Source organism: Agelaius phoeniceus, chromosome 2, assembly GCF_051311805.1.
Source record: "Agelaius phoeniceus isolate bAgePho1 chromosome 2, bAgePho1.hap1, whole genome shotgun sequence".
In the NCBI taxonomy this organism is placed as follows: Eukaryota; Metazoa; Chordata; class Aves; order Passeriformes; family Icteridae; genus Agelaius; species Agelaius phoeniceus.
In genome coordinates this window covers 102,014,030-102,041,683 of record NC_135266.1, presented here as the reverse complement: position 1 = coordinate 102,041,683, position 27,654 = coordinate 102,014,030, and the positions used below count along the sequence as shown (strand labels likewise).

Genomic DNA, 27,654 nt, shown 5'->3' with positions numbered 1-27,654 from the left:
AGGAACAGAGTACCAGAGTAGAACTCAAAATAGCGTGATGTATTCCTCATCCACACAAAAATCTCACACAAGGCAGACAAACTTTCATTCAAGCTCAGCACCACCACATGTAAGAGGGCACTCAACATCCTGTGGACAAGTAAGTGTCCTGGAAGAGTTGAGGGAAGCTAAATGGCATCAAATTGTCATCGAAGGTGACCAAAGCACACACATTTGTATATATGTTTACCAAAATGCTTTTTGAACACTCTGAATGTTTCAAATGTCATTAAAAATACTAAATCAGAGCACAGGAACCCATGCAAATCAATGACAGTCATATCTTTACTACTTTGAAGACTTTGACTTTCAGGAAAAACAGCTAATTACATTTTACAATCTTCACTCTTCGTGCTAAATCCAAGGACCCGGAAAATTAAATTCCGGTATCGAATGGTCACCAAGATGCACTGGGAACACCAAATCCAGAGGCAGCATCCATCTCCACATATCAAAGTTTGTCTTCCAAATTCTTTTTTTCCCCTCCAAACGACAGGTTTTTCAAATTCAGGAAAAAAGCAGACTGAAGAGCAGAGTAAATCAGAGGAGGTTTTGATTCAGAAATCACTAGACACTCTCCCTGTTCAGCTGAGGACCTGGCACTGCAGTTAGCCTTGCAGAGCAGCCACTCCTATCCAGCAGGACCTCTCTGTGCTTCTGTGACTAGGAATTTCCTTAGCACCAGCTGAACAATGAGGAATAGAGGACTCATCCAAAGGCACCCGATTTAACCCAATCTAGGATCCAAATCTAACAGTTGTCTCAAAGACTCACTGCCAAATAAAACACAGGAATCTACCTTGTTACCATCACTTGTAACATACCTAAGAGCTGCTGGGCAACAAACTAGCAAAAATGGACCTGTGGTCCTTCTGTTTTAAGCTCCACTAAGCCATAGTTCTAGCAAGAGCCAAGCAAAAACACTCGAGCTACAAGAGTTACATCCTATGAGCTCAGGGTTCTTTTAAAGAGCAAAAGCCTCTTCTTTTCCATCAGTGAATAAATCCAATTCAGATATTCCTATAAAGAAGAGCTAGCCTTTTATTCCTAGACTCAGATATAACCATGCAGTCCTACCATCCAAATCAACTCAGTCTACATGTGTCTGGCTTTTTTCTGATCTGCACCTACCATATAATTTCCATACATGATCCAGCTTAAGGTTATAAAAATGGAAACAAACCCCTGTTCCTCAGTCCTTCCTTAGCGAACAAGCATCCAGCAACACCACACTAGGTATCCATCCTCTCTAGCAAATGCAGAAAGTGCCACTTGTACACTGGTGAAGTTCTGAAACCAAAGAGCAGGGAGCAAAGCTCCCCTTGGTAGCTGTAGAAGCCAGGCAGGACACACCTTGGCTGTCACTGCTCTCTCAGCTGCTTGAATGAACTTGGGCACCCAGACGAAAATTCAGTTGTGATCACAAAAATTATAAAACTAGCAAGATTAATTTATCACCTAGCAGACAATAATGATCTGTTCAGTTAGCACCATGCTTCTAAAATATCTGTATTCTTGGAACACTACAAATTCCTCAGCAGGCAAAAATACAATTGTAGACCTTCAAAAATACAGCCTGGAGAAAACAAAACTCTTGGTGCTACTCCTATTATGCTGATCTACTGAGTAAGTTCTAGCAGGTCAGTCATTCCATCAGTTTTCTCAGGGTTGACATTTACATTTACTTTAGCCTATAAAAAAAAAGCTCTGTCATCACACACGTGAAGCCCAAAGCGACAACTATAATTTACTACTGCTAAAACAAGACAGTTTAGATAAGGCACAGCTCATTCAAAACACACTGCAAAGGCTTTTTTCCCCTACAGCTTTATCTCTCTGTCCTTGCCCCCAGCTATCTCCTTTTAAGGAAATAGTTATATTACAGATGAATGCCTACAGTGGTTAATAGCTGCTGATTCACATTATGCTGACAAAGAATGAACAAGCACTTTAGTGTGCGTGTTCATTGCTTCATCTTCAAAAAGACTGCAAAAGAAAAAGTGATAAAAAAGCAAAAAGCAAGCTTTGCTACCCAAGAACAATGCTTTCTCCTTTAGGAAGAAAGTATATTTAATCTTCAGTTATTAGCAGAGTCACAATTCTAAATTGTCTTCTTTATTAGTCTAACACATGGAAGATATTATTCACAGCTTAATTACCTACATGAGATTTTAAAAAATTACTAGTTTGTATTTTTGTAGCAAAATTTTAAACACTGCATTTGGACTCCTGTCAAATCACAAGTGAGTATTAAAAACAATCACGGAAGCCTGACAAGTCTTAAGTCTGTGCTAAGAGTCTTAATTTGTTTTCCAGGTTTTAATACTGAATACATACTTTTTTCTCAGTATTTGCAAAATAGATGAGAAACTGGGACATTGGAAGGAGAGCATGGGGGATCCTGAGAATGCTAGTAGTCACAAGCCTCCAGAAGCCATGATTTTAAAAAGAAAAAAGAAATTGATACCATGTAACCATAGACATTTTCCAAAGAACAGAAGTTTGAAAAGCTTCCCCAGAGGATGACAAAAGTCTGCATCAAAGCCAAATAAATCCCAAACTACTCTGCACTTTCCCATTATTTTAGATGACGCTAATTGTTTAATTTTTGGAACAGGGATGAAAATCGTGTTGTGGGATTTGGTTTGTTTCACTGCTAAAAAATGAAATAGGTCTGAAGGGATTTCAGAGGCTCCTCTGAAAAATTCCATCACTTACAGCCCTTCAGTTGTGCTGGTATTCACAGAGAATTGCACTGGAAAGATAATGCACAGACTTTCTAAAGAACTTTAAAAAAACCCCCAAAGCACCTATCAACAACAAAAATAACCACAAACACAACACCCCAAAAATACAAGTAAAAAATGCTTTTATTTTTTCATAAATAAATACTAGGTTAGATAATATAATATTCACTTAGGATAAGTAAAGCATGCACAACTAAAATCTACTGTCAAGTCCTGCCTTTGCTTAAAGGACAAACACCTTTGTATTTAGAGCTACATTTTCTACTCATTGCTACAGTTAAACAAACCACATCATTAACTTCATCTGAATGACTATCACAATCCATTTACAAGTGTGTATGTCAAAATGTGTATGATGAATACTAAATTAACCATTTAATGTACTTAGAAGGACACAAGAAACAATATGAAAGAACTGTGAAACAGCTATATTTCCAAGTCAAAGAAAATACTGGTTGGAAATTATATTTATAATCTCATTTCTGGCATTATCTGTTTAACTTTGATTTGTTTCCATGACAGTTCTTCACAGTATGTGAAACTGAAAGAAACCTGCAAATGTTTTAGACATAAATCAGAAGGAACTTCAGAAACATTTATATGAAAACAGAGCAGCACAGGTTTATCAGAACTAACAATATATAATAATAAAACTTAAAAAAAAATTAAATATTTATTATCTGAAGCCTGGTCTAGTGCATATATAAGGGTATAGTAAAGGTCTCCAACAAATCACACCAAACTGTCTCAGTCCTCCCATCCTGTAGAAATTGTAGACTATTTCCAATCTGACATATGATGTCAAAAGACACGATCTTACTAGCTGACCTGTAAATAAGCATTTTTGGGATGCTACCACATGAAATACTGATCTCCAGCTCTGGGGACCCCAACATCAGAGTAACATGGATCTTCTGGAATGAGCCTAGAGAAGAACACAATGATGCTCTGAGGGCTGGAGCCCCTCTGCTCTGGAGACAGGCTGGGAGAGCTGGGGGTGTTCATCCTGGAGAAGAGAAGGCTCCAGGGAGAGCTTAGAGCCCCTGCCAGAGCCTAAAGAGGCTGCAGGAGAGCTGGAGAGGGACTCTGGACAGGGGCCAGGAGTGACAGGACAAGGGGGAATGGCTTCAAATCAAAGAAAGCAGGCTTAGCTATTAGAAAAATTCTGCCCTGTGAGGGTGGTGAGCCCTGGCACAGGTTGCCCAGAGAAGCTGTGGCTGCCCCATCCCTGAAGTGTTCAAGGCCAGGCTGGATGGGGCTTGGATCAACCAGGTCTAGTGGAAGGTGTCCCTGCTCATGGCAGGGGGTTGGAAATGGATGAGCTTTGAGGTCCCTTCCAATACAAACCACCTCAGGATTCTGGGATTTGATGACCTTAAAAGTAGCATGAACAGGGCAAGCAAGTGCCATATATTTACTTATCATAGTATTTGTCAGTGGGCCAACACTGGAATCCAAACAACTACAAACATTATGTTAACAGTTCAAATAAAGTCATTCACAAACAAAGTACCTCAACACAATTTTTAAGATTAATTGAATATTCTTTAAGTCACAGGCTCTCATTTAAAGACATTTAGTTACTGATACCTTAGGCTACACCTCTCCCACTCTCCAGTGTATGTTTAATGATTAAACTCAATTTATTTGTATTCCACCAATGCTTCTAAAGTCAATTTACCCTTCACAGCACACTTTCCCCTTTTTAAAGTTTCAGTAGCTGATCGGTCAGTTGAGCCTTCCTCTGACCTTCTAACTCACTTTTATACCAAATACTACATTTTCCCTTCACACTTAACAAGAACAAAACTTTCTTCCACCCTTAAAGAGTGCCTTAACCAAAAAACACTGCATACTGCTGGAAACAGAGTGACTTGTGATGCAGCCTTTGATTTGTTACAGCAAAGTAAGCCTTTCCAACACTTTCAGTTCCCTCTGAATTAGAGGTGGGGGCAGGGAAACCTGCAGGTGGATCCTCACACATTATCCCCACTGTGGTCACACCAGGCTGAATCTACACAACTCAGTGATTGGTTCAGCAGTTAATTTTGGCTCACTCAATGTTTTGTTCCTACCCACACTTGCCTCAACTAACACACTACCTCTGGTTTGACTAAGGACTACATATAAACAGGACTCACATTATGAATACCACAGGGTTTTCTCCTGCTCCCCAAAACCTCCCCCATGAAACTTTCAGTGGTCAAATTCTACAGGACAATTAAAATGCCAGCATTCAGACACAAACATGAACCCTCTGACTGATCTACCACCCTTCTTTGCCCCCACACCAGCCTGCCCAGTGCAGGGAGAGAGACAGGACTGGGGTTAAAAGAAAACCCATTAAGTGTTTATAGAAACAGGCTGATTATCAAACGTGGAAGGTGGGGATGACAATGACAAGGAGACTTGTTGAGCTATGTTTCCCTGAACCGTAGAGCAGAGTTATTTGGGATTTACAGAACTCATGTGCAAAGACCTGTCTATTCTACACCTAACAAGAGTGCCCACCTGATCCAAAGGATCAGGTAAAGGTTATGGGCTTTCATACTAGACCAACTCTATCATAAGAAATTTATCAGTGGTCAAAATATCCTTTGCATAAGAATGTTAGTACCTATTAAAAGCAATTAAACATTTAGCACATTAAGGTCTTCTACATTTTCACACATAAACTCAAAGATACAGCTGATGGAAGCTAAATATGTACTTCAGCATTTTAGTTAAAACCAGGAGTGTGCTAGTAAAGCAAACTTCCCAAACACCCCATTTATTATGGTTTTGTTCACATCACAAGATGAACCCAGACAAGAAGAGTAGGCTCTTTTTTGAAGTAAATTGGAAAACACACTCTAGAAATTCTCAAGAATTTCAAATACTAAGGGATTTAACTTTTTTTTTTTTTTTTCAGATTTACTAAGCCAGGTCAAAGGGAACCCTTCTGAAAAACACAGTGGGTATTCAGTTTTCAGTGACAACTGTGTCTCTCTGCAAATCTGCCTGTTTTGGGCCTCACTGCTTGCTAAGGCACATACAGGCTTATTCACTTGAGTTTGGGCATCCAAGAGTAATTATGCTATTTAAGTAATTTTAAAGTTAAACTCATTTTACAAATCGTATTTTGTGATCTACCTCAGATGGTTTAATTCAAACTCATCATGTTGACAGGAATATAGACCTTTCTTTTCTTACTGTATGGTGTAATACTTGAGATTAAAGAGCTGATTCTATATGCTAGAGCATTGTGAGTGCCGCATCACCTTAATTTACAGTAAATTGAAATGACTCCATTACTGCAGTCAGATGTTTTTCACACAAACTTCCTTCCTCAAGTCCTCAAATTAACGCATCTGTCAAAATTTACTCCACATACAGTTATCTTTACTGCTAGAACACTTTCTCCCCCCTTTTTTAGTTCAATAAGGATTTGGAAGACCGAGTTGTAGATGATTTTGGGATTACTGTCAAGCTAAAAGGGGTAACTGTTCTTTTGCGATTACTACATTTCCACCAAGCCCCAAAGCACGCCGAGGATTTCGGCGCACAGAACAGGACGGACAGGATTTGTATTTCGTTGTTTACAATCTAAAGCAGACCTTCCCCGGCTCCCCCCACAGGGAAACACCAGCTGCACGGCAGAGCGGGGATCCCGCCGACCTCCCAGCGGGGCCGAGCCGGTCCCTTCGCACAGCACCGGGCAGCGCGGCGTGGGACACTCACGCCTGGCTCAGCGGGGCGCAAGGGCACCCTGCGAGCCGAGGGGGGCACCGAGCAAGGAGCGAGCTCGGGGCAAGGGGGCAACACCCTCAGCCAGGCACCGAGCAAGGAGCGGGCTCGGGGCAAGGGGGCAACACCCTCAGCAAGGAGCGGGCTGGGGGCAAGGGGGCAATACCCTCAGCAAGGAGCGGGCTGGGGGCAATACCCTCAGCCAGGCACCGAGCAAGGAGCGGGCTGGGGGGAACGGTGCAATACTCTCAGCAAGGCACCGCCGAGGGAAAGCCGCCGCCGGTGCCCGGCCCTGACGAAGCGCCTCCGCCACCGCCCCGGCGCCCCCGCGGGCGGGACCCCCGACCCTGCACGGGCCGGGCCGCGCCGGGAAAAGGCCGCACCACCGACACCACCCCTGTGAACGCGCGGCGACCCCCGCCTCGCCGCGCCCTCCGCCCGAAGGGCGCCGCCTTCGCACCCCCGCCGCCAACCCTTCACCGCGCACGCTCCCGCCGGCGGCCGGTGCGGCGCAGTTCGGCTTTACCTCGGTGCTCGGTGCCCGCCGCCGCCTCACGCCGTGCCCGCTCGCCCCGCGCGCGCCGCCCGGGCCCAGCCGCTCCCGGCTCCGGCTGCGGCCCGACTGCGGCGCGCGCCGTCAGGTGACTGCCCGCAGCACCGCCCGCCCCCCCGCGCGCACGCCCCGCGCACGCCCCGCGCGCCCATTGGACGCGGCGCTCGCCGCCGACGCGCAGCCGCCCACACCGCCGCGCATGCGCAGCTCTGCCGGCGCACGGGGCGGCTGCAGAGCGCCGGGACATGGCGCCCGCCGGCCCATGGCCTGCCTGGCCTGCCCTCCCTTCGTCCCTTTCCCTCCCTGCCCTCCCTGCCCCGCTCTGCCTTCCCTGCCCCCCGCCTCCCCACCACCCTGCCCTGCCCTGCCTTGCCCTGCCTTGCCTTCCCTCCCCTCCCTTCCCTGCCCCTCCCTGCCCTGCCTGCCCTCCTTCACTCCCTCCTTCCCTCCTTCCCTGCCTCCTTCCCTCCTTCCCTGCCTCTTCCCTCCCTCTATTCGCCTTCCCTTCGCCTTCCCTTCCCTTCGCCTTCCCTTCCCTTCCCTGTCTCCTGCCCTCTCTCCCTCTCTTCCCTCTCAGCTTCCACGTACCTGTTTATCCAAGCGCATCAGGCGAGGCAGCCTCCTCCCGGAGCTCCTGAATAAAACGTTAATGACAGCAAATGATGCACTGCCAAGAGTGCTAATGGGAATTTCATTGTTAGGATATTTTAACCCAGTTTAACAATTCAGTGTGACTTTGAATGATTCTTTTTTAATGTTTCGTAGAGTGACATGCTGTTTTACGCTGTATTTGAGTGTCACATAACTTTCTTCAGCTGTTTTTACAGTTGACTTTCAGTTTTGGTAGAGGCTGTTACAGATTTTCCTTCAATGTCTGTTTGCTAATGGCCTTTCACCTTGTTAAGAAGGCAGAATTTAATGACTTGTATTTATTAGTTGGTCAACGTATTCACCAGTACAAAGAGCTGCATTACAAAATAACCTAAGCAATTTGTTGGAATTTAAATTTAAGAGCAGCTATTAGGTAATGATATCCAAAAAGTAGCATTTGTCTTGAGATTTGGGTACTAACAATACCTAAGGTACTCTGAATCAAAGTTTCTATGCCTGCTTTTTATGTTTTATATGACTTGTTGTCATGCTCTTAGATCTGTTGGGAATTCCTAATCCCCTGGTACTCACACGTGAAGAGGGGAATAAAGAAAACTGTTTCGATGGTAAAAACTGAGTTGCAGAAGTATGAGATTTTTACAGTGTTTAAGCATAAAATTTAAAATACCTACTACTAGACTGAAAGTTGGGGTATTTCGGGTTTTTTTTGGTCTTCCACAAAGATTTTTGTGGGGAAGAGAGGGAAACAGAAGAGGGAAGAAACGAATAAAACCAAAAGGAGCTCTTACTTTGGTTGAAAGATTGACTACAAAATCATGGACCACACCCACCAAGAAGGGATCTTCATCTCCTGTTCTGGATCCTAGGGATGATGCAATTCTTACTTCCCACACAATAGGAGTGAAGTTACAGTGTAATAGCTTAGTTCTCACTCACAGACTGAAGAACTGCATAAGTTTCCTGCATTGAAATTAGTCACAACTAAAAGACGAAATAAAAAAAAAAAAACCCCAAAAAAACCCAAAAAACAACAACAACAAAAAAAACCCCAACCCCCCCCCCCCCCCCAAAAAAAAACCAAACAAACAAAAAAAACCCCAAAAAACCAGTCCATTTTTTTTCCTAAAATGAAGAAGTAAAACCAATAAAAAGGAGATCCGGGAATCTAAGCTCAAAATCAAGGACATACATCCTCCTGCAGATGAATGACAAATGCTTTAAGCATTTAAAACAATATAAAAACTCAGGTGACAAATGCTCACAATGTTAGTGTGCATGATAACAAATAATAACAATATCACCAGAACAAAGCAAGGGAAAATTTCCCTTTTTTTGAATTTGATTTATTTTTCTGATGCATTGGTGGCATTAATGGGACTTTAGGTCCCATTCTGTCAAATGTTGTTAATTTCTTATGAAGCCTGGCTGTAGCTGTCTTTGTGTTGTTTTCTGGCACTCTGAATGCTCCAGCCTCAGCTCCCACCAGTTTGTAACTCAATTTATTGAGCTCTGGCTGCCCTGTGGATTGACACTGATCCAGAGAGATGAAAGTGCTCTAATCTGCAGGTCAGTTGTGTGTACTGCAGGGCACAGGTTATACTGTGAAATACTCAGGCCATCTTTAATACTGGGTGTGTTCTCTTCTGCCCTTGTCCTCTCTCTTCATCCTTTCTATGCTGAAGTTGGTTTCCTGCCATAGAAACTTGACTAATAAATACTCCAGAGGTAAATTGTGACATATCCCAAGTGTTGGGAAGGATGAAAGTTTGACAAGAAAGTCAAACAGATATGTATGCATAGCAGAAAGATTTTTGAATGTAGAAACTGAAGAAAGAATAGAAATGAAAGCAAGTTTTGATATAGAAGAAAAGAACTGCTGAGCCAGTCTTACTGGATAATCAAGGAGGCAAAGGGTATGTTATTTAGAAGGGGGTTTTATGGCTTATAGCAAAAGATAAACCCACCTCAAACAGAAAGATATTTTTACCAAGCAGAAAGATTCCACAGGCAAACAAGCATGCCAATGTTGCAAGTAGAAAAAAGGTCTCAGAATTTTCCACTGCAAGAAAACTGAAGAACAACTTCTAGCTTAAACTGTAATGTACTAACTTTTAGTGATGGGAGAATAGTAACATGAATATGGTAATTACAGTAGTTATGATAGGCTATAGATAACAGTTAAGGTATAGATTGGTTCTACTGTATTAAGATGCTCATCAAAAAAAGTATAGAATGCATTGTAAGCAAAACCAAAGGGTGTCCAGGCCTGCCTGCAGCTGGAGCTGACAGCTGTAGGTACAGGCTCTGTTACCCAGGACCCTGGACTGCTGTAACATCTTGGATACAATAAACTGCATTTTGGAGAGCTGCCTGGAGTCCTGCATCCCTCATTCAGGCTCTTACACCAAGCCTAAAGGTGAGATTCATCTCACCTACATATAGCCATCTAAAATTTAGCTGTGTAGTCCAAGCAGCTCATCTAGGGTCCTAGATAGGAATCTCCATGGGGAAATTGTTCCCTTTCTGTGGCTGGTGTCTGACACAGGGGTGATGAAACTCCTTTTGGAGATGCCTGTCCCATGCTTTTGTGGTGGGAATGTGTATAACTGGGTTAGGCTAGAGACAGAACTCCTGGATTAAACCCATGGACATGGAGTTCTGCAGGATGCTTTCATCAGAATCCTTCACAGCAAATGTGCTGGCGAGTCATTAGGAACAATTCATGTTGAAGGCCCATCTTGTATTTGTGAATCTTGTAGGTTCACAGGGCAGAGGCTGATGACCGTGTTGTGGACATGGCCACATCAAATACGACTTCTGTAGGCATCTTATAAAGAAGATTTGTCCGTTTTACATTCCAGTAAATGAAAGCCAAACCACTCCCTCCTGTGAACTTGCAAACACAAAAGCTGTTTTCTAATCTACAGTTAGATAACATTTTCTAACTGTAAATTGAGCTATCAAGAGGCTACTGTGGTATGTATCTAAAAACCTTAGGGCTGTGTCAATATGTATGAGCTGAAAAACTGACTCTTATTTTAAAATGGTTTTTGAAGCCTTTGAACACATTATTTTAGAATTTATTTCCATACCGTCTTCTGCTGTATGTGTGTAATACTGTTCTAATCCTTGGGAACACACATGCTTATTTTTTGTGGTTTCTGGCTTACAAAACTCCTTTGTTTGTCCTGGGAAAGCATGGTGTTAATCATAGGAAAATAGTTTTGCATTCCCTCTTTACAAAAAATGAGAAAAAAAAAGTTTTCTACCTAGAAGTAAATCCTATTCTAGTAAACCATCTTTTAAAATGCAATTTTAAGTGTAATTCTCTTAAACCTACATCTAATATGGTCCAGATTCACATCAAATCTTCTTAAAATGAAAACTGCTGTCTCGGTTAAATCTGGTTTGTTTCCTTTTTTTTTTTCCCCACAGATATCATTTTTAAAACCACCATCCTTAAATTAAGCAGTAACATTTCAATGGGAAAAAAGGGACTTATTTTCTTTAATAGAATTAGAATTATTTTTGATTCTGTGAGAAGAGATATAAACCATGTGTAAAGAATGGCAAAAAGGTGGGAAACAAAGGGGCTAGCTGCAGAAAATAAGAGTTCTGCTTAGACAGGCTGGGGGAGCTGTATGAAAAGACCAAAGAATGAGAATTGCAGCAGGACAGCTAAAGAAGCGTCATAAGGGTACTTAACTTAAAAGAGGAAGATGATTTATTAATGAGAAATGGATTTGCCTTCCTGGAAGCCTGGAGTAAACACTGTCAATGGCTGTAATTCTGTCAGACAGCAATGCCTGAGCTGACTGAGCTGGGAGAAGACCAGAGGTGTTCAGGAGGTGAAGTGAAATTACTGCAGCCAGGCTCTCCAGACCAGGCATTTTCACACAGTAGCTCTCTTGAACCCTGTGAGGAAATGCGTGGGGAAGCCAGAGCATGTCCTGCAGGGCGGGATGAGTGTTTCCAGCCCTGGGATCCCACTGGGAGGGCTCTGGGGCAGAAAACTGCAGAGCCTGACACCAGCAGGCTCTTGTTTCCATCCAGGTGCATATCCACACGTGGCTGGTGGAAACACCAGGAGTTTGGGAAGGTAGAGGGAGACTGGTGAAACACCTGATGCTTGGAGGACTGAGGATGTGCATTCCCAGGACCACAGAGTGAATGCATAACAGACCCCATGTGAAGGGGTCATGCTGGGGAAAAGAGTCATCTCTTCACAAAACAAACTGCTAGGCTGGTGTGAAAAACGCCAATCACTTGTTTTTCAAATTTTAAAAAGTTTAATGATAATACAATGGTTATAAAAATAGCAATATAATTAGAGTAATAATAATTTGGACCAGGACAGTACAAGACAACAGAAATAAAGAGTTAGGACAGTCCGGGTACCTTTTTCTGGGCAAAATAAGCCTGGAAAAGGACACCCATTAACAGAGGATTAACCCTTAAAAGCAACAGCCTGTTGCATATTCATACACCTCATACATGATGCATAAATTCCATGCAAATACAGGATTCTGTCTGGTCAGTGTCAGCTTCTTCCTCTTAATCCTGATGATGTCTTCAATCCTCAACGAGGTGGGAAGAAGTTCATTTCTTCTGAAAATGGGGCAATAAATTCTCTTTCTCTGAAAGATTTAGGTGTCCTGTGGCTGCTATCTCCCTGCGAGTCCTTTCTTTAGAAAAAAAGTATCTTACACAGTATAGTTTCTATTTTAACATTTGATTATAACCTAAAACTATATTTAACACACTACTTAAGAAAATTAATACAACATAACTTTCTAACACAACACATATAATATTCATTTTAATATTTGCTAAAAGCCAGTCATAAAATATGCATTTTTCACAGGTGGGAAAAACCCATCTCTTTAATTTATAATACAGTCTATTGAGAGTCTCCTGAAGTATGAAGTAGCAATTTGGGATAACCCTTCTGCATATGCTTAGTTTAGGAAAACTAATTGCTGGTAGTACAATATTCCCATACATATCTGGTTATTGCTTTCACTCCTTAGCACTTCATTATCAGGGCTATCTGGAGTACTGGTTTGTTGCTTCTCTAGAAAAATGCTAACCCTCCCCATCCTGGATTATAATCCAGGGAATGTTCAGTATATTTGCAAAAATAGGTACCCTGAGATTTCTTAAATGACAAAAGTATCTGTGGGTGAGACACTTGAAATGTTGAAACTTTGGATCTATTCCCTGTGAACTGTAGTCATACCCCTGAGAGGAGAAGGATGTTGAGTCATAGTGAAGAAAGGAAAGAAAGAAAAACTGAATGTTTTTTCTATTGCAATCATCCCAGAGGTCAGACACAACCAAGACAGACAGATGAACAACAAAAACACTGGTTAAATGACTCAAAAGATTGGGTTTTCAGGCATTGGACTGAAACAGTTCAAGTACTCTGAAAGAAAATATAGAAATAAAGCATATTTTCCTTTTGAGTCTAATGCCTGAAGAAAGATTAATTTTAACATTTATTGGTAGAAAGCTTCTGAAGGACTTACACTTAGGCTGTCTGAAGGCTACTGTGGATATATGAGGACCAGAATAGAGAACAATGAAATTGCATATGCTTTTGGAGGTGTCTGATAGTGGCATAAAGTAACATATCTTTTGCAGCATGACATAACATAATTTTTAAAGTACCTTATGAAGCTACTCTTTTGCTTAAATCAATTCTTCTTTATGATCACTCACCTTGCTTTTGCTACACAGAATGATTGCAAAAGTGAATGCTGTATTTGAGGACCTGGCTAAGGCTGGAAAGCATACCAAAAATAGGAAAGGGTACCATGCATTCAAACACTTGGCTAAGTTTTAATTTCACAGCATAAGCATGTTGTAGCCTGCTATTCATGCATTGATCATTCAATGACTTGCCAGGAAATTAGTTTGACATTTGACACAGTCACTCTCCTGTTACAGCTTTCAGAAAAGGTGATTTATTTTCCTGAGGTTGTGCATTTCCCCATTTCTCATAACTGAGGAAAAAATTTATTTAGTACCTACTTCTGTCTAGAGCTGCACATTGAAATGCCCCACAAGAGAGGCTATTCAGTTTCTAGGGCTCATTACCAAGCTGGAACCTCAGCTGAGAAACCAGGGTGATTGCTGGCTTGTTTGTCACTGTGGTGATCCAGTAAGAGGAGGGAGCCTACCTTCACCCCTCTGCTGTGTCTATCTGGATTGCCTTCTGTTCTCAAGACTGGCCAGTCAGCTCATCATGGGCCTGGGTGTGACTGCAAGTCATGATGAGTCATGGTTTAAGTGCACAGCTCTGCTGAAGGGAAAATGAGGCCAATTTTAACTCTACTTTTGATTTTATCTCCAGGTTAGTTCTGTGAAAGTCGCCAAAACTGCTACGCACAGCAAAAAATAACCTGGTGCGAATCAGACACAGAAGTAGATATTGTCATCAACATGAAAATTATAAAAAAGAAGGAAGGAAGGAAGGAAGGAAGGAAGGAAGGAAGGAAGGAAGGAAGGAAGGAAGGAAGGAAGGAAGGAAGGAAGGAAAGAAAAGAGAGAGAGAGAGAGAGAGAAAGCAAGAAAGAAAGGAAGGAAGAAAGAAAAAAGAAGGGAAGAAAGAAAAAAGAAGGAAAGAAAGAAAGAAAGAAAGAAAGAAAGAAAGAAAGAAAGAAAGAAAGAAAGAAAGAGAAAGAAAGAAAGAAAGAAAGAAAGAAAGAAAGAAAGAAAGAAAGAAAGAAAGAAAGAAAGAAAGAAAGAAAGAAAGAAAGAAAGAAAGAAAGAAAGAAAGAAAGAAAGAAAGAAAGAAAGAAAGAAAGAAAGAAAGAAAGAAAGAAAGAAAGAAAGAAAGAAAGAAAGAAAGAAAGAAAGAAAGAAAGAAAGAAAGAGACATAAACCTGCAATTCTCTGTACTGGCTCTGACAGCTTCTCAAAACCAGACCATTGGATGATGCACAAACTAGTGGTTGGTGTTTGTCAGAGAATGAAAGTTACTAAAAACATCAAGCTGACAATTGGAAAGTGCACTTGCAAATCTGGAACTTGTTATAGAACTGATGGAACTGATTATACAGTGTCATTTCCTGATAACTTGGTTCTTAGCTAACTTTTTTTGTCTTATAAGGCATAGTTTAGCACACAATAATAAGCAAATTTCCTACTGGTTGTATTTTTCCTCTCTCCTCTTTGCACAGCTCAGGATCCATGTCTTAGGAGTCTGGTTGTACCAGGACTGAGGGGAGACACAACCTTTTTTTAGAAACCTTTTGGAGTTGAGTTTCTCACAGTGCAAGTAGGACCTTCTTGAAACCAGTGTCAAAGCCTATCTCAGGAACAGTTTCTCTTCCCCTTTCCCATCACGGAATCACAGCATGGCTGAGGTTTTAAGGTACATCTGCTCCAAACCCTCTGCTCAAGCAGAGCTCAGGATCATGCCTAGACCCTTTTTGATATCTCCAGGGATGAGAGACTCCAGGGATGGAGACTCCACAGCCTCTGTGAGCAACCTGTGCTTGGTCACCCCTAGAGTGAAAAGGGATTCCCTGATGCTCAGATGGAGCCTCCTGTGTTCCAGTTTGTGCCAGTTGCCTGTCACTGGCTGCCATTGAGAAAAACCCATGTCCATCATCTGTATACCACCCCTTCTGATATTTTACCTGCTAAGATCTGCCCTCAGCTTTTGCTAAGCAGGGAGGAAGTAAAGGAAGGCTGAAATAGGCCAAAATGCCTTGTGAAAGACATATTCACCCAGCAAAAATCTCTGGTGCTGTTTTTGCATGATTCCAACAATTTTCAGACAAACAAACAATTTTGAGATAAATTCCAACAATTTACAGACAAACCCATAAATATTGCTCTTAATGGCAGTGCAGGTCTTGAGTGTTTTTGGAGTCTGGGTGCTGCTCCAGCCAGAGCTTACAAAGCCTGGGACCTTTTCAAAACTGTCTGCAGAAAAATCACCTGAAAAAGTCAATGAAGGCTTTTTAAAACTCATCCTGGATGGTGCAGCAACCTACTGTCACATGCCTTGGGGCTGGTTTGATAGCTAAAATGGTCAAACGTATGCTAGGCTTGAGTGCAGTGGTGAAAAGCAGTCTGTGAGTATAGTGGTGATAGTTTCTTTGCAAGTTCTCTATCTTTCCTGAAACTGGCCCCTATCTCTTGTTTGCAAAGCTTACATAGGGTTTTCAGTCCCCAGGAGAGACCAGCTTAGTTCGGCTGCTTTACCTCTCAGCAAGAATTTGGAAGGTTGAGAAAAAGAAGGGAAGGCAGAGGAAGTGAAGGGTTGCCTCACCAAAAGGCTGGGAGAGAATCTAATTTTTGTGGGTCCTTCTTTGCCCACTTCCTGATAAAGAGACCTACAAACTTGAGTTTCCTGTAAGGTGATTCCTGACTGTTGTTTTGCTTAGAAGATTAATTTTCTCTTAGTATTTCTTGTGCCACTGTGATTCTTTTCTCCAGTACAAAATCCTCCTCTTTTATCTGTCTAGCAAATTCCAGCTGTATTGACTCAAGGACTGTCCCACTACGTAGCTGGCTGTAGTAAGGCTTTGTGTAAGACTGTTGTCTGTGGGTGGCTGTATTCCCCAGGAGGGCAAGACCCTTACAGCCTTTTTAAGAGGATTTATTTTGTGACCATTTATGAGACCTGCAGAACAGTCTTCTCTACCTGCTTATGCCAAGCACACTGCTGCTCTGTTTTTGGGGCATCCAGAGAAGTGCCTGGCAGAGCAGTCTGCTGCTGACTAACCCCTCAAAATGCCCTGGGGGCAGTGATGTTCCCCATGTGAGTTCTACCTGTGTATATTACCTACTTCTCCTCATGTCCCTCCACCTCAGAACGACTTGGAGAATTTGGGATTCTGGAGTTTAGGTGGAGTTTTGCAAGTTAGGGTCAACTTGTTTACATCTCTACTTGCAGCTATGGCAAAACAAAGTAAGGTTTGGACCTGATAAGCCTTCAGCTCTGAGTGCTCCCTCACATGCCTTAGATGAATCAAAATTGGATGTTTTTCTCTGAGCATGAACTTAATAAATACATACAGAAATTGCATGTAAATACACAGTAGTGGCTCCTGTGTTATTAACAGATCATGAGGTGTGGGTGAGGGTGAACAATACAGGGGCATTTTTAACAGCATTTCTGAAGCAAAATAACAAATGTGACAGAAGCAAATCAGCTGCCACTGCAGCTGGGTATGTAGTTGTAGGCTTTGGGACTGGCACTTACAGCCTATGTGAAGAATGTTTATACAAAATTTTACAACTCTAGGGTTGTGAGCTGCAAATACTCCAAAGAGAGAGTAAAATGGAATATAGTATGGGCTGAGTCCCTCTTCTGCTAAGACTAAGACATGTACATGAGTAGACGAGTAGTCCCACTGGAATCTGAGTGAACAAGCCTTTAAAAATCGATTCAAAACATACCCTGTTCTGTTGCATATCAGGAAATGTCAGAGAAGTGTTTTTTCCATCATTCTGATCTGTGCTATTTTAACACCACTTAGCAGTTTCATTGGTGGCACAATGTGATTTAACAAACTGAAATGATACAGCAGAATGAGAAGAAAACTTCCAGACACTGATCTCAAAAAACAAGGAGTAACAGATATTTTGTGTAAAACCAGTTTTGGGTAAATGTCCTTGTGTAATAATAATTAATGACAAATTTCACCATCTTTGGAAAATTATTTTTTTCACAACTGTTTCATATATGAGACTTCTAAACCTGCCTGTCAATATACATTGAAATATATATAATGAAAATACATTGAAATACGTACTGAAATGTGAAGTGATATATTGATAAAACACAGTTTGAGGTTCTACCCATTCTGTCTCTCATTGCCCAAATCTTGCCTGTTTGACTGAGAGAGGTCATGTGTCATCACAGGCATGTTTATTCGGATTAGTCGCTGTTCTTCTTCCAACAAGAAACTTTTAATTGTTTTTATGTTGCCAGCGGTTGTATTTGTAAGGACATGATGACTAAGCTTCACATGTTTCTATTAATATAAAGTTGGCAGTCATTGATATCAATACTTGCTGTTGCATAAAGTGAGAAATACTTTTGATAACCCCTTAAAAGTTTCTAGAAACTTCTCAAATGTACATTGCAGTACAGATTTGGGTTTAAAGGTTCTCAGTTGCACAGGGCAAAGGAAAACTTATTTCTGTCAGGACATGAACAGCCTGCTTGGGTTTTTTTGTTATTTGCCAACTGCAGTGGAAATGATACAGCAGAAAAAATCTGCTGAAGAGTCAGTTGTATTTTCTAGGTACTTTCTGGTTTTGAAATAACACTATCGACTATCACAAATGGTGCAGTTTGAATTCAACTGCTGCCAAGTTTTTACACTGCTGATGCTGGTGAGAACAGAATAGAGAAATCAACATTAGAAGCAACTTCTTAACTCATATCTTGTAATTTTTGATATTAAATATAAAATTATGTTTAAATTAAACGTCACATATTATTTTCATTACATTTCTTAAATTACAATGTATCTTAAGGGTAGTGTAAAGAATGATGTGTATTAGAGAGTAGTCTGCTGTTGCTGCTGCAGAAAGCTGTGATTTACCAGAACAGGTGGACAACCAGAAGGTCATGAGTTAATGTGCAAGGTGACACAATGCCACTGGTACTATAAATCCCCTGATGAATGATAATAAAGAATATATTTATCTCAATCAAAAAAGACAGCATTTTCACCAGATAAAGCCTGTGATGGAGGTCTCTGACAAAGAAAATCATGATCATAGAATCACAGAATCACAGAATCACAGAATATCCTTAGCTGGAAGGGACCAAAAAGGGTCTTTGAAGACCAGCTCCTGACTCTGCACAGGGCAGCCCCAAGAATTCCACCCTGTGCCTGAGAGTGTTGTCCAAATGCTCCTTGAGCTCTGGCAGGCTTGGGGATATGACCACTGCCCTGGGGAGCCTTCCAGGAGTTCTTCAAGGCTCTTCACCTTAACCTGAGAGCAAGTGCCCCCTGGGGGAGCAGAGCAGTCCCCCAGCCCAGGAACCTTCCAGGGTTTGCACAGCTCAGCCCTGGGGAGATTTGCTGCTCTCAGTGTGGTTCCATGCAAAGGTCACTGCATTGGCTGTGGAGCCACCTCCACTTCTACCCTAAGGTGAGACAGGTCCTCTGGCTAGATAATTAGCAAAGACATTAGCAAAAACTTGTGTTGCAAAATGAAAGAGGGTATGTTTTATTTGCAAGTATTGCTCTTCAGTGATTCTTCTGGGGAGCTGGAAGAAGTAAAATATTAACTGGACTGAAAGGGGAGGGAGGCAACTTCATAATAGCTGGTGTGTTTAAAGCACTGCATTTGATAAAGCAGTTCAAACAGCACCCCTGAGCTGCTGACAGAGTAGCACAACTGCAAACACTGCTCTGTGGGAAAGTTTGGAAACATGCCTGGGTATATCTGGGTATACAAATACACCTGGTTTTCTAAGACTGATCTCCACTTACATCCAAAATGCAAAACTGAGCAGTGGGTTCCTTGATTCTCTTCCTGCACAGAGCTCAATTTGCTCCATCCTTTCCTGTTTGACCTGAGCATCTTCTCAGTGCCCCCAGCTGTGCATGCACAGCCCAGGAAAGCTATTGCCTGTCCCTGATTAAGTGCAGGGCTCCAGTTTTGAGGAGCAGGAGTGGCATTTGCAATGTTCTATGTTGCAAAAGTTGCTGGGAAAGGACTCATTTGCAACATGACAGGATCAGGGTTCTTCCTCTGCCTGTATCCTCTGACTTCCTCAGCCTGTTTTCTGGTGTTGGGGACACAGTCTTTGAAGCTAACAAAACTTGCCATTACATTCCTCTGAGCATTCTTTCAATTATTTTGGTAGAAATTACTAAAAAGCCACAAAAACCAAAACTGCCATCACCAGTTTTCCTTACGTCTTCTAATCTTCTGATCATTAGTTCTCCAGACATTAGCCTGTTTATGTTGATCAAACACTGCTCTTCTGAAGACATCACGTGGAGATTTTTTTTAATTCATGTCCACTACTTTAAACTTGGAATTCATGAGTTATAAAAAATAGGAAACAGGCCATAAAAATGTGATAGTTAGCTTGGATTAAACTGAGCTTTTTCAGATGCTGTTAGAGTTTCATACAACAAAATACAACATATTGTAAACTGCCAGCTACCTTCCAGATGCAAGATATCCTTGATTCATTGGCTACATGACATAGTTGAGCAGTATCATGGTGTGTAAAAAAAAAAAAAAAAGCTTCATCCAAAGGGAACAAAATGGTATTTAAGTAGATAAAGCCCTGGAATATTCATACAGTAAAATTATAAAGTTTAACCACTGATGGAATGAATTAGAATTAGTTAACTAAAAACTTCTCTGGAAAACAAATGAGAAGTGCTGAGAAAAGCTGTGCTGTTTTGGGTAGAATTTAAAGTCATCATGTTCATAGAAGCTGTTGAAGTACAAAATACGTTTGCATTATCGGATAAAAGCAGAAAACACACTTCTGTGAAAATGAGTTCCAGAAAGGAAAGGTGCCTCCATATCAATGTCAGAGCAGACATACCAGGGATTGAGTCCTCTCCCTACCCTACAGGCTGTGAGAGAGAAATAAGCTTTTACTAGGGAGAAAAGCTGTTGCTGTTAGTTAAAAAAAAGAAAAATAAAGTTCAAAAGAGCATTGAGGAAAAACCAATCAATTAGTCTGTAAGATATTGGAAAGCAGAGTAATTATAAAACAAGTAGCTAATTGCAATAGACTCTTACAATCAGGGAAAAGCTGCCCATTAAGAAAGTTACTTGGCTGTTAATAAGTTAAGACAGTTGTGTTGCTACCAATAAATCCTTTTTTTCTTTTAATAAAGCATTGGTGTGGGTATTAAGTTAATTTTTCTGTAGAAAGAGCCATCTAACAGAAGGTTAGAGCACTTCTGATGCAAAACACAATGAAATGGTTCAATTCAAAAAAAGGAAAAGAGAAACAAAATTCTAGCAGAGAACAGGTAACAGAAAAGTTCAGCCCTGAGAGTGTTAGTAAACAGCATTAAAATTAAACATTTCTGCTTAATCAAAAAGGACTGTTGGCTCAGACCAATAATGGATGGCTAAACTGTGCACAGGGTCTCCAGAAATAATTAGGCAGAAGGAAGGATGAAACTGGAGCTGACTTCACAGAGTGCATAGCCCAACTTAAAAGAAAGTTAGTAACAAGAACAAGGAAGGAACCACCTGGAGTAGCAACTGATAAAAAAAGCAATCCAGATCAGTTGTCCAGAGTGAATGGGCAAAGTGGGAAAAGTGGGCACAGCAGAGGATGCCAGGCAGCCCAGGCACTAGGCCTGCCTTCCTCTCTCCTTCCCTTGCTTCCTCCTTCCCTTGCTTGGGAGTCTGTTCCTGCTTGGAGTTTCTAGGAGTTCCTGCAGCACTGGAGATGAATCATCAGGTGTGTCCTGGGATTTCTGGTCCTACAGATTGGCTCTGGAGAGGATTAGTAGGACATCACTGCATGCTTTTCTCTTCCTGTTTACTGCACATGAATGAAATGATCCCAAACAGTTTTCCAAGGAAGTTACAAAAGACCCACTTAGAGTGTCACAAAGTTTATAGTGCACATTTTCCCAGATCTTTATTACTCTTCTAAGTCTGTTCTTAAGCTGAGACATCATCAAAACCTTCTGGATGTCAAAGAGTGCAGATGAGCAAACTTATTTGTAGGGTACTTTTCCTGCATCTCTGAGCTCAGATCATGGAGCAATAACATTCTTTCAGCATGTTAGGAAAGCAGGGTCCTGCCCCTGGTCAGCTGTCTTTCTCCAGGGTTTCAACTTATTGGAAGAAGTTGCAAGTTGAACCCTGAAAAAGCTCAAGTTCTTCTTGAATATAATTGTCCATACAGTACAGACAACTGTCAGTTGGCTGTCTCATACTACTTCATTGCAGCAACACAATAATATTTTTAAAAATCGTTGCTTTTGGTTTTATTGTTGTGGTTTTTATTTTTTTTTTAACAGGAATGTTTCCATTGTACTTTAAATCTCATTTTCCATTTGGCTCTCCTTTAATGGTTGAGTGCCCTAGAGCCCTCTGGAGCTGCAGGAGCACTTGCCCTGCATGTTTGAAATCTTTTTGGCTTCTTTGCTACTTGATAGTGCCTCTGGAGCTCAGGTGACAAAGGGCTAAATTTTCTGTTCTCTACAGACTCTGATGCCTTTTACCAGTTCCATGAAGAGCAACAGGCAGAATCAGGAGATGAGGTTGTGGAGCAGCCCCTTTGCTCTGCTTTGCCCTGCAGAAGTTGGAGGTGACTCCATAAGGAACAGAGGTCACACAAATCTACTGTGCTGTGTGTGGCCCACAGTGGGGCTTTGCATGAGACCCCCAACTTCAGGAGAACAATGTCTGCAGCTTCACAGACTTTCCATAAGGATTTGAAATTCCTTGTCATGTGTTATGGTTGTGCCTGTGCCATATCCACCTTTGTGGGGTTGGCAGAATAGTTTGTTGATAAGTAGTTGGTTTTTGGAGTGGTTTTTTCAAGCAAAGCAGAATAGCATGATGCTGATGCTACTCAAACCTGAGTTTTAGGTACTTTTTATATCCACACAACATGACTCAGAATACCAGGAGTCTCAGTCTTAACAGCAGTCCAAGAAGGCACTTGAGTGCAGAGAGCCAAGTTTTAAGTAAATCACAGAACTGTGAAAAATGCATATTTTATGATTGGCTTTTTGCAAATATTAAAATGAATATTATATGTGTTATGTTAGAAAGTTATACGGTATTAATTTTCTTAAGTACTGTGTTAAATATAGTTTTAGGTTATAACATAAGGTTAAAATAGAAACTATGCTATGTAGGATACTATTTTTAAAGAAAGGACTTGCAGGGAGATGGCAGCCATAGGACACCTAAATCTTTCAGAGAAAGAGAATTTATTGCTCCATTATCAGATTAAATGAACTTCTTCCCACCTCGCTTGGGCAGGATGATGCCATCAGGATTCAGAGGAAGAAGCTGACACTGACCAGACAGAATCCTGTGTTTGAATGGAATTTATGCATCATGTATGAGGTGTATGAATATGCAACAGGTTATTGTTTTTAAGGGTTAATACTCTGTTATCGTGGGTCCTTTTTCAGGCTTATTTTGCCCAGAAAAGGTACCTAGAGGTCCGTAATTCTTTGTTTCTATTGTCTCATATTGTCCTCAATCTCAATTGTCCAAATTATTATTACTCTAATTATATTGCTATTTTTATAACCATTTTATTATCATTACACTTTTAAAATTTAAAAAAACCCAAGTGATTGGCATTTTTCACAGAACCATAGAATGGTTTGGGTTAGAAGGGACCTTAATGATCATCTCGTTCCTATGCCCTTTCCATGGGCAGGGACACTTTCCACTAGACCAGGTCTCTCCAAGCCATGTCCAGCCTGGCCTTGAACACTTCCAGGGATGGGGCAGCCACAGCTTCTCTGGGCAACCTGTGCCAGGGCCTCACCACCCTCACAGCAAAGGAAGAGGGACATGGAGACTCAGCTGGTGGGTGACTGTCATGGTTTGAATTTATTTTATTGATTCCTTGTTAAGTGGTTTGTTCTGTTGTACCCCCATGTTCTCTCTGAGCTGGTTTACCCCTGGGTTTTACCCTCCCTCAAAGCTGTCCCTCATGCCATTCCCTGCCCCTTGTTCCAGCTCTTTCCCTGCCTGTCAAGGCAACCCAGCCCTTGATTCCCAAACCTTCTCTGCCACTTAAACCTCGGGCCAATCCCTGTCTGCAACATCCCTTTGGAATTCCCCTACTCCTCAAAGCCCCGTTGGCCCATGTGAACCATCCTCACCCTCCTCCCCCAACTGGCCCCAGACACTTGATGTAATCCCCTCCCTCCTCCCCTGAGGATTCCCTTTTGGTTAGCTGTTTGTACCCTGACTTGTATCTGAACAAAACCCCTTGTACAATAGAGCCAGAGGCTTTCTGCCCTGCTCCCTTCACCTGGAATAAACCCTTCTGTTCGGAAGGATGAAAGTTTGACAAGAAAGTCAAACAGATATGTATGCTTAGCAGAAAGATTTTTTAATGTAGAGTCTGATGAAGGAATAGAGATAGAAGCAAGTTTTGATATAGAAGAAAAGAATTGCAGTGCCAGTTTTGCTGGATAACTAAGAAGGCCAAGGGTATGTTAGTTAGAAGGGGGTTTTATGGCTTATAGCAAAGGATAAACCCACCTCAAATAGAAAGATGTTTTTCCCAAGCAGAAAGATTCAGGCAAACAAGTCTGCCAATGTTGCAAGTAGAAAAAAGGTCTCAGAATTTTCCACTGCAAGAAAACTGAAACACAACTTCTAGCTTAAACTGTAATGTACTAACTTTTAGTGATGGGAGAGTAGTAACATGAATATGGTAATTACAGTAGTTATGATAGGCTATAGGTAAAAGTTAAGGTATAGATTGGTTCTACTGTATTAAGATGCTCAGCAAAGAAAAGTATCAAATGCATTGTAACCAAAACCAAAGGGTGTCCAGGCCTGCCTGCAGCTGGAGCTGACAGCTGTAGGCACAGGCTCTGTCACCCATGACCCTGGACTGCTGTAACATCTTGGATACAATAAACTGCATTTTGGAGAGCAGCCTGGAATCCCACATCTCTCATTCAGGCTCTTACATCCTTCCTTGTGGAACCTCAAGATGGAGAGCCTCCTCCTTTCTCCTCTGCCTGCTCCCTGCCTGGTTGGTGTCAGGCACCTTTGAGCAAGTGGCTCTGAAGGTTCTGCCTCTGGTAAATCCCCATTTACCAGAGTAAAATGGGGAGGCAGGTCCCCACTCCTGGCGTGGCAATGGAGCTCTAAGAGCTAGCCTGGGTTCCAGCAGCTGCTTCAGGTGACCAGACCCCTATGTCCCTAAACAGTCAGTGCAGAAGGAAAAGACCTCTATCCCAGGCACTTGAAGTTGGAACAAACATTTCCTGCCTGCTCTTGACCCCATTCCCAGGGCAGCATCAGCCCCAGATAGCGCATGATCCGAGTTGCTAACATCTCACCATGGCATTTTCTCTGTTGTCCGAGTTCTTGTCAGATGTCAGAAGAATCTTTATGCAGTCTTAATTTTCAAAGGTGAAGTCTGGCATGATATAACATGTCAATTTTTGTTTATTTCAGAAAAATAAGATACTCAGAAAGGCCTATTACCCAGTGCCTGAGAATGAAGTCCCAAGAGACTCAGCCTGCTGCTTACGCAAATATTAGTTTTGAAAACTCAAACTTCACAGTGATCAAAGCTCAGGATAGACTCCTCTTCTAATTTCATCCTTTAGCTGGAACTGATTTTTAGCTAAAATGGAATTAAAAATGTGTTTAATATTTAAATGAGGCAGGAGATATGTATTTATTTATTTGTTTTGAAATAAAAGTCTTCAATTACACATCAGTAAGGCTGAGACTAACTGAAGATGATGTGCTTCATAAATCTTTTGCTTGCAGCAGAGAGATGTTAAGTAAATACTTCTCCTGAAACAGGAAACTGCATAATCAGACAAAACCCTCCAAATGCTGAAATAGTAATTTTGTTTGTTCAGTTGTACATGTACATAGGTCTGAGCTCACTACTATATGACATCTTATAAAGGCACTCAAAGTTCCTTGTCTTTTGTAGGCATATCTTTTGATATTAATAGGTAAAAAGAAAAAGAAAAGAAAAAGAAAAGAAAGGGGAAGAGAAGGGGAGGGAAGGGAAGGGAAAAAGAAGGCAAAGGTTTGGTTTTGATTAGTACTGATTGGTGATTCTGATTAGCAAGTCAGAAAATTAGGAACAGGTTCAAGCCAAATTTAAAGGCAGTCTTCTTCTTTCCTAGGTCCAGATACTGGATTATATTGTGTTTGAACTGGATATATTCTTCTTTCACAATTTACAAAGACCAAAGGAATGGCATTGACAGCAGGGGAGAATCAAGTTGTGAGATGGAATCACAAGCAAAATTGTGGCCACATATGTCTGTGTGAAGTGTGAATTTGTGAGGAGAGAGGTCCGTGTGTTGAATTGTTGCTGGTGCATCAAAGTCAGTAGGAAGAGATGGGATGGAGTTGAGCTGTGGGATATGGGACACGCCTGCAGAAGCACCTGGCAGGACAAAGAAGCACCTGGCAGCACAGAGAGGCTTGTTCCCTCCGGACCCTGGGAGGAGGAGGTGTCACCACAGACCCTCACGGGCAAGGAACCGGCTGGGAGGCGACAGACAGGGGAACAGCGTGTGATCACCCCGTAGAGGGGCTTTTCAGAAGCTGATGTGGCAACATGGGATAGGTCATGTAGTGAGAATTAGCTTGTAAGGAAATACTGTGCCTTGAAAAGTGTATGGAACCAGCTTGTTTCTTTTGAATAAACTATTTGGATTCCCTGCTGCTGTGGGTCCAGGTCGTGGCCACTCACAAAAGTTCTTGTGTTAATTCAGAGTAAATTCAGCTGGGACATATTTTAGCTCTACGTCTTTACTTCCCACATGCAAACTGAAAGTTTTATTTGCTTATCACACATCCAAATTCAAGTAGCAATTCATGTAGAGAGCAGAGGACCCACCTTTAACCAGAGCACTCCTCCTCTGCCCAGTTCCTACATCAAAAGCAGAGGGTGCTTTCTCCAACAAAAGGGTGCCACAGCCACAACTGTTGGAAACATTTTATTTCTCTATCTCATCTTTGAAGCAGCTGAGATCTCCTCTTGCTGGAAGAACAGGGAGCAGTATTATGAAGAGAGAGAAAAGGAGGAATGGAGCCTATCTGACAGACACCCATGGCATTTTTGTCCTAGTCCAGTATTTCTGCTACATTTTTCCCAAAAAACCAAAGCAAGAGGAGCATTTCTAAAATTTTTAGTAGTATTATGCTGTTAGTCAGCCAGTTAAGAGCTATTTCTAAATGTATTTATAGTCCTTTGTAAATACTTGACCTTTCCTTTGTGTTTGCTTGCTTTTTTTCTTTTTAAACTCATACAGTTTCATATAATGACCCTACAGAGTCACTTCATATGGGTTGGCATGGCTGCAGTTGTGTGAGTGGGAACAAATGTGCTTACCAGGAATGACAAAGAGAATGTTTTGTTCACTACTTCTGCATTACAAGCATCTGGCTTGTGTGGCTGCTGCAACTGGATCTAGACCAGCTCATGGTGCTGCACCTTACCACACAAAGGTCCTCCCTGCTGGTAGATGCTGGGAAGATCTTTTCAGCCCCCTGAAAGACAGCTCAATGGAAAGGCCTCGTTGTAGCTCAGTGTTTGAAAACTCCAAGCTTGTAATTAAATTCCAATGGATCCCAAAACAGTCAAGGTCCAAGGGAGGAACTGGTCTCTCTGGCCTCAATCCAGCAAAACACTTCAGTGCATGAGTAAACCTCCTTTGAATAGTCCTGTTGGCAAATCAGTGGGAACTATTCATTGCTTCAAGTTAGGGATATGTTGAAGAGATTTGTTTGATGTAGGCACAGTGCCCCACAGTAAGTGCTGTTTGAACCAGAGCCTAAATCCAGTTTACCATGTGGTGCCTTTTTCGCGTTGCTGATTTCTTACCAGTCAGTCTTGTTCATTTAGACTTGGACAGCTTCATTTCAAAAGCAATATTAAGCACTTTTAAATGCCACTTTCTCATGATAAACATTCACAAGTGATTTCCTTTTGGACAGTACTATTGTGGTAGATTTACTCTGGCAATCAAACTGTGAGTTGAAATTCTCTTGAACGGAATTTACAGGATTAGAAGAATATCATTAACATCTGAAAACACTGCACATACAGTTATACTCAGGAGATACAAAGGTCTCAAAAACTGCCAGTAAAAATGGTGTCTTTGGCAAAATCCTTATCTTTTGTCTTCATGTCTCACCTTTAAAGACAGTGTAACTAGAATTTTACCTCTTACCATATTTCAGACAAATGACAAAACATAAACCTCTTTTTATTAATTGAAGGTGAATTCTGAAGCAGCTAAAGTTGAAGACCAAAGTTAG

The 27,654-nt window shown here is 41.6% G+C and overlaps 1 protein-coding gene and 1 long non-coding RNA gene across 4 annotated transcripts in view; both read right to left on the bottom strand.

The window, feature by feature from the left end:
- BACH1 (BTB domain and CNC homolog 1) overlaps positions 1 to 8,614 on the bottom strand; it is a 37,089-nt gene extending 28,475 nt beyond the window's left edge. For 2 of the 3 annotated variants that reach the window (XM_077174445.1, XM_054628382.2), the window contains exon 1: positions 7,039 to 7,168. The gene's annotated coding sequence lies outside the window, so the exon portion shown is untranslated. Of the gene's footprint in view, positions 1 to 7,038; positions 7,169 to 7,653; positions 7,700 to 8,465 lie in introns of those variants that run through there. The other variant, XM_054628383.2, reaches the window with a different exon arrangement.
- A 3,329-nt stretch (positions 8,615 to 11,943) lies between these two features.
- Positions 11,944 to 14,227, bottom strand: LOC129117624 (uncharacterized). The gene is made up of 2 exons (XR_008533863.2): positions 13,860 to 14,227; positions 11,944 to 13,102 (listed from the first exon to the last, which is right to left on the bottom strand). It is a non-coding gene; the product is annotated as an uncharacterized LOC129117624 (long non-coding RNA).
- Between the last annotated feature and the right edge of the window lie 13,427 nt (positions 14,228 to 27,654).